This window comes from Talpa occidentalis, unplaced genomic scaffold (assembly GCF_014898055.3).
Source record: "Talpa occidentalis isolate TD23 unplaced genomic scaffold, MPIMG_talOcc4v2.1 talOcc4.9, whole genome shotgun sequence".
NCBI lineage: Eukaryota > Metazoa > Chordata > Mammalia > Eulipotyphla > Talpidae > Talpa > Talpa occidentalis.
The window spans coordinates 53,294,949-53,312,897 of record NW_023605305.1 but is presented as its reverse complement, the minus strand read 5'-3'; the positions used below and the strand labels follow the sequence as shown (position 1 = coordinate 53,312,897).

Genomic DNA, 17,949 nt, shown 5'->3' with positions numbered 1-17,949 from the left:
TTTACTTCTCAGAGCAATCCCCAAGTTAATATGACCCCTATTTTATAGTTAAGAAGCTAATACTTAAGAAACTTGAAAAGGGTCACACAAAAAAATAGCAGAGTTGAAACTTGTTGAGTGTTTTTATGTTGTTGAGGGCAATTCTTATACCTCGAAAATAGCTACTTGTGACCATCTTGGTGCACAAATAGTATTCAATTCATTACCTCTTGTTTTCTTAAACATATATGTTTACAAATTTTATTAATATGTTCATAAACCTAGCAAATTGTATATTTACTTTGAAAGATTTTACAAGTAATTGAATTCCTTAAATATTTAACCACTTTAATTAATGTAATATATTTTTTCTTTTTTAAGTACATCATTTGTGCAACTTAAAAAATTTCCCAAGAACTCATGTAAATTTTGAAATTTAAATAAATTCATAGATATGGTTAAACTGGTCTCTCTTTGTGGCATGATGTTAAAAGTCTTCCTATACCTAGTGGTGAGAGCTTGAGATCATCTAAATGGGAAAAGGCAATTATGTGGGTTCTCATGACCTTTCAGATTTTTTTTTAATTTAAATTAGATTATTACAGAATATTGTAATCTAAACAAAGACTAAATGGAGAATTCTGTAAATATACTTCTTGGCACTTTCCACACATGACTTGGTATAAACTTTTAATGCTTCAGGTATATTCTACTTTGATCTCTGATCTCTTTTGCAGATCATTCTGTGTGTAGTTCATCAGTTACTCTATTTTTTGCACAAATGTATGCATGTTGCCCCTGTGGAGCAGTATCAGCTTTTTTTTTTTGTATGTGGTGGGGTAAACCAAGGGGAGAGTTTTCTACATTCATATTTCCAGACATCACTGATGACACAGGGATTGAAGCTTGCTTCTTTTTTAGGTCAATTCTCAGTTCTATACATGACAAATTTTGTTTATTGCTTTTGAATTTTCAATGAGGTCTTTAAAAAATTTCTACCTTTAAATATCCAAATTCTTGATATCTTTTCAGTGGCATATTATCAATGGAACATGTAAAGCAGATTTTTAAAATTTGTTTTACATGTGAGCTGCCTGATTCATATCTGCTAGCATTTTCTAGCACAGCAGTTATGCTTGGTTTCATACTATGCCAAAAATCATATTCAGACAAACTATAGACCAGTTGTAAACAAGGCCAGAGAAATATTTTCTTTCTTCCATTTTATGTGGATATAAAGTTTTATTTAGAACTCTCTGAGTAACTCAAAATAAGTTTGGGGAAAGGCAGCTTCGCTGACCAGAAAGCAATGAAGCAACACTTCCTATCTATCTTTCGTTTTGGTGATAATCAAAGTAGGCAAAGTTGTGAGTGTTGACTCTTTGAAAATCAACAGAACTGTACCATGGATGCTGGTAAGCAGTACCCTGGTCTTTCTCCAAGTTGAGGTTCTGGGAGGCAGAGAACAGCCCCAACAAGCCCCCTATGAGTAGAAAAAGCAACAGACAGGGTTGTGTTGCAGGAGATGCCCTAAGGCATGAAAACATCAAGTGAATAGCCTTCTGTGATCTCAGGCAGATCCAACGCCTTGGAAAAATCAGCATTTAGAGGATAAATAAGAGATGTCCAGAAAGAACCACAGAGCAGAACAGCAAACGTGTTTATGTTGTTCCTCATTTTCCAGTTAAACTTCCAGAATTTTAAATTCATCTGAGATGCTGGATCAGATACACATTATTCTATAGGAAGAAACTACATCTTGATTTGTGTATTGGGGAATTTTTTTTCCCCAATGGAAAGACAATGAAGGACATAGACTGAGTAGCAGAGCTGTGGTGTACTAAGGCATTGGTACAGAGGTAGAAAAGACTTGCTTCCTAGGGCATGGCTTCCTAGCCTCTGCATGCTCATGCTGTGAACTGCAACTTGTAACCACGCTGGGATTGAATGGGCCACAGCACTGGCAGTTTTTGGGAGATTTCTAAAGATTTATTTATTTATGTATACAAGAGCAGGGGTATAGGCCAGAATTGTGAGGGGTGAGAGGATTCACCAGAGACAGAGCAGGGAACAGAACAGGCAGATGGACCAAAGTATACTGCTGAGGGGAGCATTGGGCCAGTCAGGAGAGGTCTGCTGAACCATGTGGGTAGCTGCCTGGTCCGGGATCAAACTTGTGCTGCAGAGGCTGAGGACAGCTTCACAGGCTGTGTCTTAACCTCTTGTGCCACAAGGGAGGCCACGATTGGGAGGTTTCTAAGAAAATAAAATGCTTGAGAAGTGTGGCATGTCTCTGATGCTAACAAAGTTTCTTTTCCATGCCACCTTAGCTTCGATTTATATCCTGCTGACCTACTATAGCTATATATATGCTAAATTGCCCTTTAGCAACATGAAAATTAACCAAAATGGTCTAAATTCCACACACCAGGAGAATTTCCCTTTAAGGTTTTGCTCTATCTTGTTGATTTATACTTTGTTCTATTAATAATACAAGTAATTATTTTATTCCCTGTTGGGTGAGTTTAGTTTGAAGATATTGAAGCAGTTTTTAAAGTTATTATTTATATATAAAGATTAACATGGCTCACATTCAGAAAAAAATAAATGACCAAAAGAAAAACAAAACAAAGTCACAGTGCCAACTGAATAACATATTAGTGCTCTGAATAAGCTTCTGTTCTAGGCTAGTTTGTGATTAATACTCTTTATAAAATTTATACCCTATAGTTTTCTTGCCATGGTAGATATTAGATGATTTCTTTTTGTTTGTTTGTTTGTTTTTATTTTTATACAAGAACCGGGGTACAGGCCAGATGTGTGGGAGGGTGAGAGAATTCACCAGAGACAAAGCGGGGAACAGAATAGGCAGACCAACAGAAATACACTGCTGAGGGGAGCAGCAGGTGAGACAGGAGAGGTCTGCCCCACCATGTGGGTATCTCTCCGGCCACCGGGGATCAAACCGGCACTGCAGCAGGGATTGAACCGGCACTGCAGAAGCTGCGGACAGCTTCACAGTGCTGTGCTCAACCGCCTGCACCACCAGGGAGGCCTGATATTAGACGATTTCTGATGTGATATGGTAAAACTGTAACTGGGTGGTCCCCAGGAAAGGGGGAGGTTCCAGGTTACCTGCCCCACCCAATGAAAGGAGGAGCTGAGCAGGGAGGAGAAACTAGAGGGGAAGCTGGACAGGAGACAGAGAAAATGAAGGAAAAAGATGGAGAGAAAGAAGGAGACCTGGAGGAGGAACAAGGTGCAGGATACATGCAAAGAAGATGTGCTTTCTTCTTGATCTTGAATTGGTACCAGGGACCTGGGGACATGGAGGAAAACACTTGAAGATTTTATTTATTTACTTATTTACTTATTTATTTATTATTGTGTGGAATAGCTGGGGTGTAGGCCAGAGGTGCAGGGGTGGGGTGGTAGTATTGGTAAGAGGATTCACTAGAGACAGAGTGGGGAGCAGAACCGGTGAATTGACTGAACTACACTGCTGAGGGGAACACTGGGTGAGACAGGAGGGGTCTGCTGCGCCATGTGGGTAGCTCCCTGGCCAGGGATGGAACTCGTGCTGCAGTGGCTGCAGATAGCTTCATAGTGCTGAGACTTAACCCCTTGCACCATCAGGGAGGCCCCTACCTCTCATTTTAATGGCATCTTAATTTGGTCTTTTCCTATTCTCATTCTTGTAGGTTACTCTTGAACTTTACTGTGTGACTAATTTACAACTGAAGTTGTACATTAAGCATGCATGAGCCCTTCCTCATCTTTATCAGAAACTTCATTTGCTCTTATGTTCTACCATCCTAATTCAGCTAAATTCAACAATTATTTTTTGACAGACTATGATGTACAGACCTCTACACAAGGTGCTCTTGGGGACACATGTTGATGAAAACACAGTTTGCACATTGAGTGTTCAACAGACAATAGAACAGCAGTAACAGTGTCATTTATTCAACATACGGTTTCTGTCAGGCAATCTATGTACACTTCGTCTTTTAATCTTTACTTATGACAACCCTGTAACATAGTGTTCTTATCAGCATTTTACCAATGAGAACATTGAGGCTTGTAAAGGGTAAGTGATCTTAAGATCAGAAAGACAGTAAGTAGTAGACTGGAGATCTGAAATAATTCCTCAAATCAATCTTCAAAACAATGGAGGAAAAGAGATATAAACATCAAAGCAACTATAATACAAATTCTTGGTCCAGTAATGAAGCTACAATCTACTTGAGACCCGTCCTTTGCAAATTTCCTCTTGTTTGTTTTCCTGGTTAGTGGCGTTTCATCCACTCAGCTTCCAGGATCCATCTAATCTTTTTCTAGTCAGTTACTCTGGCTTACCAGTTTTATCACTTAGACATCCATTCCTGCAGACACTATCTTCTCTTGGTTTAACAGCTTTGTCTCCTCACACACAGGTTCCCTTACCCATTCTCCATGTTGCTACAAGATAAATTGTTTTTTATTATGTTCTTTCAACCATCCTTCTTAGGACAAAGTACAAACTCTTTATTTACATTTTTAAAAATTATTTATTTATTTATTTATTCATTCAAAGATATTTATTTATTTATACAAGCACTGGGTTTATTTATTTATTTATTCATTCATTTATTTGTTTATTTATTTATACAAGCATTGGGTACAGTCAGAAACGTGGGAGGGTGAAGGAATTCACCAGAGACAGAGTGGGGTACAGAACAGGCAGACTGACGAAATACACTGCTGAGGGGAGCAGCAGGCGAGACAGGAGAGGTCTGTCGCGCCATGTGGGACCCTCGTCGGTGGCTGGGGATCGAACCAGCACTGCCGAGGCTGTGGGCAGCATCGCAGCCCAGTGTTCAATCGCTGCGCCACCAGGGGAGGCCCCAAAGTACAAACTCTTTAATCTGGCATAAACAGGGGCCTCCCTGGTGGCACAAGGGGTTAAGTCTCAGCATTACGAAGCTATCCGCAGCCACTGCAGCGCGAGTTTGATCTTTGGCCAGGGGTCTAACTCACATGGCACATCAGACGTCTTCTACCTCACCTGCTGCTCTCCTCAGCAGTGTATTTCAGTAGATCCACCTATTCTGTTCCCCACTTTGTCTCTGGTGAATCTTCTCACTGCTGCACCTCAGGTCTGCACCCCAGCCCTTGTATGTATAAATAAATAAATCTTTAAAATAAATCTGGCATAAACAGTCCTTCAAACTTTGACTTTTGTATCTTTCTCAGGTTTTATCTGTGGAGTTACCTGCAATTGTACATCCATAGGGGTTTTTGTTTTATTCTGATTCTTCCCTACCTTAAACATAAAAAACCCTCTTATTTTCTTTATTCTCATGCTGTTTTTGTGGAACCTGCTTCTTTGCCAAGGTGACTTACTTAAATAAACTCACCTTTCCCTCCTCCAGGCTGGACTTCCCTGACATAGTCTGTAACTGGGTGGATTAAGTGGCTTAAGTGGCTGGCACTCTTTTGGTTTCATGTGCTGGTTAGCAATCCTATCATAAAACTTAAAAACTTATCCCACTTCATGATAACCAGAGATCTCTTTGCTTAGTTCTCATCCTAGACCATGAGCTTCTAAAAGGCAGGGATTATCACTCAACAAACAGATTAAGAAAATAAACATTATTTCTATTTGATTTTGTAATACATTTCTTATATTCCCATTGGATAGAAAAAACACTGACCCACAACTGAAGATACCATCCTCAGACTGATGGTTAGATATTAATAAGCAGCCAGAAACATTTCAATGAATTTTAAAGGCTTAATACTTCTAACATTTCACACTCCCTCACTTCTCCCTACCTTTGTACAGCTTTTACCCCCACCCCCATCCCTCTCTCTAGACTCTCTTTCCCTGACAAACTTGCATCTTAAAAGCAAAACACACAAGTAAAAAGCCTTTTAGTTTTAAAAGATAGGCTTTGAATGCTGTCTGCTATTACCTGGGGATACAGAAGCAATGCCAAAGCCATAATACAGCCACTTGTGGTTTTAGATAAGATGCCCTCCAGGCCCGGAACTCTGTTCTTGATACGTTCTGCCATTTTAGTACTAGCAAACTTGCATAGCATTCTTTTCCCTCTAACCACAACAATCATAAAAATAGCATGCTCTTGCAATCTTGCTCATAGCCTAAGGAAGGGAAGATTACAAAATTATGCCAATGTAAGATCATCAAAGAAGATCCCAAGAGGTCCTAATAATGCTTAGCAAATGCTTATATAATATGGGGAAACAAGCAGAAGGGACATGCACCATAAATCCTAGAAAAAGACATGTGAGATTGTATTTAAAAGACACGTAAAAATTAACACAATGTATGCAATGAAATCTTACTCAAACAGGAAAGGTAAATCCAAAATAGGTCTGAATTTGTTTTGAAAAGGCTTCCTCTAGGCCAGCAATTTATTTCTTTATAAGCAGTGACTATATATCTTGAAACCTACTGTGTGACCTGCGACATGAGCACTTACTGTGCCACATGTAATGTCATGTAGTGAGGTAGTACAAAATGGAGATTCAGGGGATAAAAGCTCTGGAGAGAGACACACCTGCATTTCATCCCAGCTCCATCACTTATTAGTTGTCGCTTTGAGGCTGCATTTCCTTATCTGAAAAATATTAATAATGACCCTACCTCAGAGGTTTTTTTCTGAGGTTTTTTTCCCTGAGGTTTTATTAAACAAAATAATATAATCAAGTGTTCAGCACAGTGACTGATACAGAGGGTTGGCTTAGGAAGTAGTGGCTGCCACCTGCTGATAGCTATTTAGAGTGAAATAGTTGGCAGCGAGTACCATCAGTGTCAAATGAGAAGCATACAGAAAAACACTGTGAGGACTGAAGTACATCTCTCGTGTTCACGCAAACATAAATTATCCGAGGTCTTCTGTGGATAAATACATTCTTCCCTGTCTTCCTCTTCTACTACTTATAATTTGCATAGGAGCAGGAACATTTCTTCCTTTACCTGTGCATCTTTGCCAGATAACACACCACCGTCACTGCAGCAGATCTTGAAATATATGTTAGTTACTATTTCATTGGTGGGCTCTCTGTGGTGAGGGCCTTGGCTCCAACTATGCAGAACCAAGAATCACTGCTTGTTTTTGTTCATGTTCAATTACTACTGAGTATAAACTAGAGCTCAACTAAGAACAAAATGAAACTGCTCAAATTGGACCTAGTTTATCCAAAGCCTCCCAGGTCATGGAATTCTGCATGTCTTTGGAGGGCTGGTACTTACTACATGCCAGGCACCTTGTATTACCAAACTTAAATTTCATCATAATCCCCAGAAGGTTGAGTGGTGTCCCTGGGGGACAAAGGAAGCTGAAGCTCTGAGCAGTGAAAAGTTTTCTAAAATCTTGCAGCCAAGTAGCAGCCCTGTGAATTAAACCTAAAACAGTCTGTTGCCTTCTCCCAAGCCCTCTGCCTCACCGCCTTGCTTCAGCTGTGGGACAGTGGCTAGAAGAAAGAAAGAAGAGTTTCTTTAAGAATTGTAGAGGAGGTTAATCATGCATCTTTCTTTGTGATACACTCATTTCCTAAATGAGGCTCTTTAGACAGTCACCAGGACTTTCCCTAACATCTGCCTTATCCTATCCCTTTAGGTGACAAGATTATAGAGAAGAAATATTATTTTGATTAGAATCCAGCTCCTGCATTCATGTCAGTGTTCATGCAGCAACAGCAGTGAAATGCCTTTACATGACTGTGAACTCTTCCCTGAATAGCTACGACTGTTCGTGAAATAGATAGGATTTTATTGTATAACATGTTCAGATAAGTCAGGAAATTTCTTTTGAAAATTGTTGCCAAGATGAAATTCTCCGAATGTTCCAGCCAAAAATGCTTTTGCTGCTAGGAATGAAAGCAACAGAGAAAATTTCATTTCTTGGTAGATTCTCTGATACTTTAGTTCTACACTTCAATATTCTCCAAATCTTATAAACATTTTCTTCAATCTAACAATTTTATTCTTAAGATAAAAAATTTTAATCTACATGTAGCAATCAAACAATGCACATTTTGACCTTACTTTAATGAAATTATAAATGCCATGAAGCACTTTTGCTTCTGGTTAGAATAAGAAGTAACCTTTTGAAGGACCTGATAAATTTGATTTCTTATGTAGTTTTGTGATAATCATCAGTTTAACTATGTTAAATACCAAATGGCATATTAGCCTCTCAGTCTGCTAGAAAACTATATTCAATTCCCAATTTCCTATGTGACCTTGAATAGTTCAACACATTTCAATGTCCTGGTTGTCTGGTATGAAACATATTAGGTCATTTTCACTTCTTATTGGAAGCAAACTCATCTTTTCTTTTTAAAAATGTGTCACATAATTGCTCAACTTATGAAGGGAAATTTAGATTTTTTTAAAATTAAGTGCTGTCATGACCTACAATTCCTACGGTTTTGGTACAGGCTTCTTCTTTGGTCAAAAGTATATTAAAATTAATCTTTATTTTTTGAAAGCCCTCCCTGAATCCTCCTCCATCCCCACCAGAGAAGTATTAATCCTATGACAGCTTTTTGGGGTAGATTTACAAATTCCATTTTATAAGTGATGATAATGAGACTAGGGGTATAAATATTGTGCTATATTGTGCAACTATAAAGTATAAATATTGTGCAACTATAAAGTAGCTGTGACATTGGACATTGGTCAGTCCTCCAAGTTCTGACATCAAAATCCAATCTTTTCAGGAATCACGACTTTCTTAATATTCCCTCAGATAATTATGCAGGTTTTCTCTGGACATGTCAACTCTGAATACTCCTATAGATCTCAGTGGTGAGATGATAGAAGTCTGGTGAAAAAGAGACAAATAGGGAAAATGGTTACATAATATATAAGCCCTGATCTTTAACCATCCTTTTCTTATTTTCTCGAAACATCTTGATAGTCAATAGTCACCCTCTCGGTACGCATAATGCTTTCTGGGCAAGTCAGCTGCTGATCATGAATAACTAACAATCCAGAGTTAAAGAGGTTCATATTTTAATGGTTCAAGCAAGCTTGTCACCTCTCCCAAATAAAAAAAGTGTGGTCCCAAATTCAAGTGGCTGCTTATGATCAATCACTGCCTTTGAATAGCAGTTACTCCTCGTTGTACACAACTACAAAATCACACCGAAGCTGATGTAAGGGCTGATTAAATCAGCATCGCTTTGTAAACTGTGTCGGGAGAATGCAGAACTGAAATTTAAATTCCTTACACCGCAGAGATGTTTTTGAATGCTCTGCTCAGTCACTGCAGTGAGATTTCACAAAACAAATTTCTGTTTCATAGAAACAGCATAATTGAGGGAGAAAATTCAGCTCACAAGAAAGGAACTGGGATTCACTTTCATGTTATGTCAGTTTGACAGCATAACCTCTGAACAATCTGTTTCATTTGTTTCTGTTATCTCATATGAGAATTAGAGTCTTAAAGCTCAGACTAAGGTGGTTGCAGAGGGGATTTAGCAGTGGTCAAGCAGTCGTACTTGACCATGTGTGACAAAGATCCATTGATCCTTGCTGGCATGTGACCAAGTCCCAATAAACCTGGAGCAAGATTAGGAAAGAAGAGCATTGGTGTCCATACTCATTTGTTGGTCTGTTTGCAGCTGCTCCTTCTGGGAAAGAATGCCCTTTTTGCAGTGAGATCGTAACATTCTCAAGAGTTTTGGTGCTGAGGTGCTTTCTTTTTTAAATGATGATGATTATAGACTGTAGAATTTTTTAATGTCCTTCCTTAATTTAGTTGCAAATTGGCCATGTTATGGGTTGAATTTATTTCCCTAAATAGGTGCCAGCATTCTAATCCCCGTACCTGTAATTGTGATCTATTTGGAAACAGTTTCATAGATGATCAAGCTAAGATAAGGGCATTTAAAGTAGATCCTAACCCAATATAACTGAGTCTTAAAGAGGTAATTTGGACACAGGATCAGATACTTGCAAGGGGGAGATAAGGCAGAAAATTAAGCAAATCAATCTACAAAGCAATGAATGGCCAAGAACCCCAGCGACCACCAGGAGCTAACTGAAAGGCATGAAACAGACTCTCGCTGCCTGCAGAAATAAAACCCTGATCTTGAGTTTCTTTCCAGAATTGTGAGACAATAAATTTTTGTTGTTTAAATCTCCTAGTTTTTTTTTTCGATTTGCTACAGCAACCCCAGGAAACTAACACAGTCACTCTAGGTCAGTTCCCTATTTTTGTTTTTATTTTGTTTTGCTTTTTGAAATTTTACTAGTTCTTGAAATCCCAAAGTCTGGGAACTCTTAAACTGGATGACCTTAAGATTCCTTTCAACCCCAAGAGTTTATGTTATTTTATATAGTGAAACATCTTTTCTAAGTTTTTGGAGGAGTCATCAGGGTGCCTATGGAGTTGGAGTTTTCCAGATTTTATTCAAAATAGCAAAATGCAAATAGAAGCAAAACTGAAAAAATATCTCACTGCAAGACTTGAAACCCTAATCATGGATGTTAATTTCCATACCTATAGTTTCAATAAGAATAAAACTCTGCACATTTCTGGTAGAGCATCTAAGGATCTGATGTACATCTGCCCAGGGATCTGGGTGATTCTCCCAAGTTTGGAATTAGGTGCTTAAAAATTGTTTCCATTTGGTCTATTAAACAGTCCTTGCCCTTAATTGGTCTTGGGAGCTCTTTGTGCTTTCCATGTCCTGCTAAGCAGTAATACAAGAGGAAATTCGAGATAGGGTGGTATATTTTACCAGATCGTGCTTCAATGCCATATTTCCACTGCTCACATATTCTTGAAAAAATTCTGACTGGAAATTTGCCCACTCATTTGTTCATCCATGCATTTATCCAGTGAATAGAAATTAAAGACCAGGCTCAGGGACGTTAACCTCTGCTGTGCATTAGATTGTCACAAATTAAGTATAATAACCATCATATGTCACGAACTTCTTCCTTTATAGGTGAGAACACTTGTCCTCAAATAACTGCATTTCTCCCATAATTGACCAACACAGCATTCTGTCCTCAGTTCTGTGTGACTCCTGTCTCTGCTTTCTCCACTCCATGAAGCTGCCTGGCATACAACCCATCAGATCAGTGCGTGCATGCCTGATACAAGATGTGGTCCCACTCAGGAGTGTTCCTCCTTTTTCTTCCCTCCAGTCAGAGTCCATCACCTCACAAAATCTTCATCAAGAAAGCCTGCCCCAGGGCCTCCCTGGTGGCACAAGGGGTTAAGACACAACCTATGAAGCTGCCCGCAGCCACTGCAACACGGGATTGATACCCCGGCCAGGGAGTAACCCACATGGTGCAACAGACCTCTCCTGACTAGCCTGCTGCTCCCCTCAGCTGTGTATTTTGGTTGATCTGCCTGTTCTGTTTCCCACTCTGTCTCTGGTGAATCCTCTCACCCCTCACACCTCTGGCCTGTACCCCAGCTCTTGTATGCATAAATAAATAAATCTTAAAAAAAAAAGAAAGCCTGCCCCAGATGATTGCCAGATTTCCATCTTTATTCAGTCCTTCCTTGAGCACTTAGATTTTAAATTGTATGATTTCTGTTTGTTTGTTCTGCATTTATTGAAGTGTTGTATTATTATTGATATCAGATTTCTATTATTGATTTGTACCTCCCTGAAAGATCATCATCCCTCCCAAGGGAATGCTGCCTCTCCTAGTTCCTAGTCCTCACCTTGCTGCTAATGAGCAGCAGAACCTTTGTTTATATCACTTACCCTATTTGAACCTCAGTCATGTTCTCAGTCATGTAAAAAGGAGTCTTCACAGAGAGGGGGCAGCAGGAAGATGCTGTCTATGGGTATTTCTTCCCACATAGTGTGTCTTTAATGTCTCCCAAGCACCCCAGTCCTTGGCTGACTCTCAAAAGTGCCCAACAGGCCTTGTAGCCAGGTTCCTCTTGTGAGAGATACTTTGTCTTAGCAAAGTGGACTCCCCCACATCCCTGCTGGGTGATCTAGGTCAACACTACTGAGTATGAACTCAGTCAAACCATGATGAAATTAAAATGCAAAGTGGTAAATGCCCATAATGTTCTTCTTGTTTCTTTCCTTCTTCCTATCACTTGACATACAGTCATAAATATGACCAGGATGGTGGATAGTTCTTTACATTCTCTTCATCTTTACAGACACCATTCCCTCTTCCTAAGAAACTCATACTTCTTGCCTTTTGGTCAGTTCCTATTCCTGTAAGAATTGATTACTCCTCACCTCCTCAGGGAAGCCTTCCCTGACCACCAGTTTGTGTTAGAGTCTGTGCCACTGCTACTATTTGTTATTTACCCCTTTGCATTTTAATTGCATCATGAAGAAAGAACATGGCACAGTGGTGATGTGCACCTTCTCTTGGTTTTGGAATGCCTAGTTTTATAAACATCACTGTGTCCACTGTGTCACCTGCTAGCTATGAACCTTGGGCAAACTGTTTCTTTGGGCCTTAATTTCCTGCTCTGTCAAGTAAAAATAATAACAGTACTTATCTCTTGGAATTTTTTGAGGATTGATGAGTTAATTCATAAAAGCACCTATAATAGTGAACATTTATTATTGTTAACACTCTACATTGATATCATATCCTGTTCCTTTTTTCCTTCTGGGATATTAAGGAGAGAAGCATTTTATTATATGTCAGAGTATGTCTTATGATCTTCTATTTACATTTCTTAATTCTCCCCCGTTTCATCATCTACATCCCATCTCTTCATCCTCTCTTTCCTTGAGTTGCCTGATGTAATTATGTTTACTTATAATTCAGTCTGATCTTTTGAAGAATGCTCCAGTAATCAGACCATTGCTGTGTGAAAGATAGGGGTGGATTTGTTGCTGGATAAGTTTAAAAATTTATGTAGAAATGCCCAAGGAAGAACAGGACCAGAAAAAGCATGTGGATTCACTCAAGTTATGTTTATTAAACATCTGTTCTGTGCTAAGTGTGTGACACCGGATGCTGGAGATACAGTCTTCACCTTCATGTTGTTTGTTGTTTAGTGGGGGGTACCTACAGTTGGGATGTGATGTGATATAATGAGTTGTGATGAGGGGGAGAAGGCCTCTTGCTATGGTAACCCACTTACTAATTCTCTCCAGAAATAGGAGGGGCTTCTCAAAGGGTGAATGGAATTGAGCAGCCTTGGAAGGGGAGCAGAGTCTCCCACACTCAAGAAAAAAATGCATGGGAATAAGATACAGAGGCATGGAGCATTACTGCACTTTGAACTGTAAGAAGTTCTGAGGGGTTAAAGTGTGGGAAGAGATAAGCAGAGTACAAAGGGTTTGGGATAATATTTTTCTTTTTTTCTTTTCTTTATTTATCTTTAACTTCACATGGTTTTCAATTTATTATTTATTTATTTTATGCTTCTGTCTGAATTTATCCTGCAGGCAGTAGAGAATGCCTCAAGAGCTTTAGACATGGAATTAACAGAAAGATAAAGGATTTTATATTAGAAGCGGTGTGAAGGATAAATTGCAGAAAACTTCAGCAAAGTCAGAAAGCAGTTTGTGACATTACTGCAATAATCCCCATAAAAAAAATGCTAAGGACTTAAACTAAAGGATGCAAATGAAAACTGGAGAAGACAAAGTTGAAAAAATAGCCTAGGTGGGCCTCCCTGCTGGCACAGCGGTTGAGCTCTGGGTAGCGAAGCTGCCTGCAGCCTCTGCAGCGCTGGTTCGATCCCGAGGGTTCCACATGGTGCGCAGACCTCTCCTGCCGCGCCCACTGCTCCCCTCAGCAGTGTACTTTGGTCCTTCTGCCTATTCTGCTCCCTGCTCTGGCTCTGGTGAATTCTCTCAACCTCCCGCACTTCTGACTATACCCAGTGCTTGTATAAATAAATAAATCTTTAAAAAAAAAATAGCCTAGGAGAGAAAATACATAATATTCACACAGATTGTTTTGGGATGTGATTCCACATCTTACAGTGGCTCGGTATTGACTGTCCTATACATTTTCTAGATGTAGTGACTGTTATGGTAGGAATTTGTGAAGATGGTCAAAGTGATCTTTGATTAGTAAGAATTTTGAGGACACCGTAACCACAGATCAGTGACAGCAGCCTTTCCATGGTTGCACAACCTTGGGTTACAAAAAACCCCTAAGGCTACCAATTTTCTTCCCAACTTTTTTTAACATGTGCTTAGATACAAAGCCTGTTTCAAATTAACTTCAATTGGGCCTCCCTGGTGACACAAGGGGTTAAGATGCAACCTATGAAGCTGTCAGCAGTCACTGCAGCATGAGTTCAATCCCAGGAAGGTGACCACATGGCGCAGCAGACCTCTCCTGAATCGCCCACTGCTCCCCTCAGCAGTGTATTTCAGTCAATCTGCCTGTTCTGTTCCCCACTCTGTCTCTGGTGAATCCTCTCACCCCCCACATCTCTGTCCCATACCCCAGTTCTTGTATGCATAAATAAATAAATCTTTTAAAAAAACAAATTAACTTCAATTTTATCTCTTATCTTTTGACCCCATCCCTATTTCTCTTCTGGATCACTACCAAATCCCAAACTCATATCATGGACAATAAGTATTTCCTTCTCTCTGCACAGGCGACTGCTGGAGTTGAGGGGGTGGGGTATTCTGTGCTGTGTATACAACACTGCAAGACCTTGAAGACCTGCTCTGTATTTTCATTCTGATTCTTGGTCTCTTTCACTGTGCAGGAACCAAGGCTGGAGTGCCCACTGCTCTAGCTGATGGATGCAAAATGTAGATTGGAACCCAGAGAATATTTGGATACACTCTTATATTCTTTGTGTTGACAAACACCTGGATATTAATGAAGGAAGGAAATGAGGAAGGGTGAAACTGTGATCAAAGTGTGTTAAGCATTTCTTTCAAAATCCTATTTGATTCCTGTCCAAGGTAAGACATGAAATTTAATGTATTGATATAAGACTTGGTGCATACATTGAAATATTGTCTTTCAGCTCTTTTTTTTTTTAATTTAAATTTGAAGGCAGCAGAGGAGTGACAGAGGTGAGCTTGGCTTTCTCCTGGGAACCACTGCCATATGGAATTTAGTTCATTCCCTGAAGAATGTCAAGCTCGTATGAAGAGGTGATTGTAAAGCACAGACCAATGTATCTTGGGTAAGCCTATCCAAGTCAAGTGACAAAGTGGTGACAGTTTGTACTTGATTGTTTTGATATCTGATGACTTACGCAAGCATATATGTTGGACCAGTGGGAGGAAGAAAGTGGGAGTAAATCAGATATGTAAAGGTATAAACCAGAAATCATAATTCAGTGAAGCTTAACTGATGTCTTCTGGGAGAAGTAGTGCCATCTGTCATGAAACTAATGCCAAGCCCCTGGGAAAATTTCAAACAAAATTGAGAAAAAGGACCCCGGAGATCTCACCCTGAATTTTGAAACTTGAGTATTGGGCATGAAACTGAGCACAGTGGATGTTGATTTATGGACATGACTGCTTTTGGAGTGTAGCAGCATTCTCTCTTGTTGCTCAAATCCCCATAGACCTGAGCTGACCTGAAATTCCCAAAGTGAGACTGGGGCAGCTGTAAGAAAATGCAAAATCATGAGTGTTGCTTTTGCACAGAGGTATGTGATATAGAACAGGAATTGTGAAATATTTTGGTTTCAGCAGAGAGTTTCTTTGAACTTTTTTTTGCTGAAAAAAAAGATTATCTGCATTAAAATACTATCTTAAAATTGAGTAGCTATTATAGTAACAAGGAGAAATCAGAGATATCCTTTGTCTTTGATGTACCAACTCTCAAGACAGAAATTTGCATTACCTGATGATGATGAAAAAGCTTTGTTTGGGGCCTCCCTGGTGGTGCAAGGGGTTAAGCACAGCACTGTGACACTATCCAAAGCCTCTGCAGTGTGAGTTTGATCCCTGGCCAGCCAAGGAGACACAAGGAGCTACCCTCATGGCACAGTAGACCTCTCCTGTTTTGTCCACTGCTCCCCTCAGAAGTGTATTTCAGTCTGCCTGTTCTATTCCCCACTCTGTGTCTGGTGAATTCTCTCACCCCCTGCACCTCTGGCCTGTACCCCAGTTCTTGCATGCATAAATAAATACATTTTTTAAAAAAGGCTTTGTTATGACTACCTGTTATGTGCTGGACGCTGTTCACACTCTGATTATAGAGATGAGAAACAGATAGGTCTTAGTCCCAAAGACTTTACAGTCCTAGAAGTTATGAATATGACTATTGAATCTAGGAGATCTGAGAAAATTGTTCACTTCAAAAGGAAAATCTTCTAACAAATCGTGAAGGCAAGTATGTCCCTATTTATTGCACACAGCACAGGCAGTTCTCAGGAAATGGGACAGCATTCAATCTTCTGTTTATCTCATCCCAAGCCTAATTCTGGATTTTGAAAAGACTGAAAAGGACTTCACCATAAAAAAGGGATGGGTAAAAATAAAGAGAAAAACTTGAACTTGAAAAGGTAAACCTAAATCATAGCACAGAACTGAGATCTGAGAGGAGAAGGGGCACTCACACTGGCTCCGAGTGCCGTATACTCTCTTACTCATTATGGTTTGTTTGTTTTTTTTCAGTTATCCATATTGCTTTATTTTTTTTAAGGACTTTATTCAACCATGCCCTTACTGATCTAGAAATAGTTGGTTTTCTTTTTTTAGTTTAAATTTTATTTTTATATTCCCCATACAATTGCAACCCCCTTATTTTGACCCCAATTCCTCCTTTCCCCACCCCCCACCCCCCATAGAGTGTCTCTTGTCATAGTTGTTTGTTGATTTTGATATTTTCTTTCTTATAGTTACTCTTTTTCCTGGTCTCTTATTTAAGTTTTCTAGATTCCTGCTATGAGTGAGACCATCCGGTATTTTTCTTTTTCTTTCTGGCTTATTTCGCTGAGCATGATCCCTTCCAGCGCCATCCATGTTGCTGCAAACTGCATGTGTTTATCTGTTTTGAATGCTGTCTTACTCAATATGTTAATTAAAGTAAGTTGATGTAAGAAATCTCAAATAACACAAACAGTTAAGTTTTAGACCATTTATCCAAGAAAATACTCTCTATAAATGAAAAATTACTTCACAGAAGAAAAGCCTACAACACATAAAAGTTAATCCCCACATAATAAGTGTGAATAAAGAAAAAGGACCCATAAGACAACTTTTCTAAAAAGTACCAATGATAACTATTCTTATTAAAAATAAAGAAACACCCAAATAAAGAGAATAAGGCAAGCATGTCAGTAGGATTTGCACCACTGAAAGGAGAATAAGACTCCAAGTACCCTTATTTCATCTGCCTGTACATGGTAGCAAACTGAAGGGCACCTGAGGGAAGCGCTGCCAGTCACCCCCTGTGCTGCCAATCTCCTCATGTGATTCATGAACATTGTTGGAAACCTGCCATGTGCCTGATTTTGGATCACATGCAGTGATTAGTAGGAAGATGAATGAGTCACCATCTGTATCCTGAGGACATAAAAGCGAAGCTCAATCTAGTGGGAAACAAACAGGTGCTCAGTGTTATGGTAAAGGTTAGCCTGTGGTAAATGCTAGAATCAAAGGAAGGAGACCAAGAAATTTAGCAGATTTGGAAAGAAAATAAGGAACAGTCTTTCTGATGATCAGTAAATAATTCACAGAACAGGATGAAAAATAGTGTTGGGGTCCAGAAAAGAGGGGAGCTATATAATATGTAAAGGGAGGGTATACGTTGGCACAGGAATATTTTGGACAACTGGACAGTTCTGTGTAATTGTTTGAGGATAGAGGCAAGGCTGACTTGTGGACCAGAGACCTTATTTACCAAAAGCATCAATATTTGGAGCTTAAATCAATTGGCAAGTGACAGTTAATGAATCAGAGGGTGGCATATAAAGTTTAAGAAAATAGAAATACTTAAACTACTGGTAATGGATTTTATGACACTCCCCCCACCCCCGCAAAGATATGTCCATGCCCTAATTCCTGCAACCT

The 17,949-nt window shown here is 39.4% G+C and overlaps 1 protein-coding gene across 7 annotated transcripts in view; it reads right to left on the bottom strand.

Annotated features, from left to right (window-relative positions):
* The window catches only part of PTGER3 (prostaglandin E receptor 3), a 243,359-nt gene that overhangs the window by 87,740 nt on the left and 137,670 nt on the right, over nucleotides 1–17,949 (bottom strand). The gene's annotated exons all lie outside the window — the stretch shown is intronic.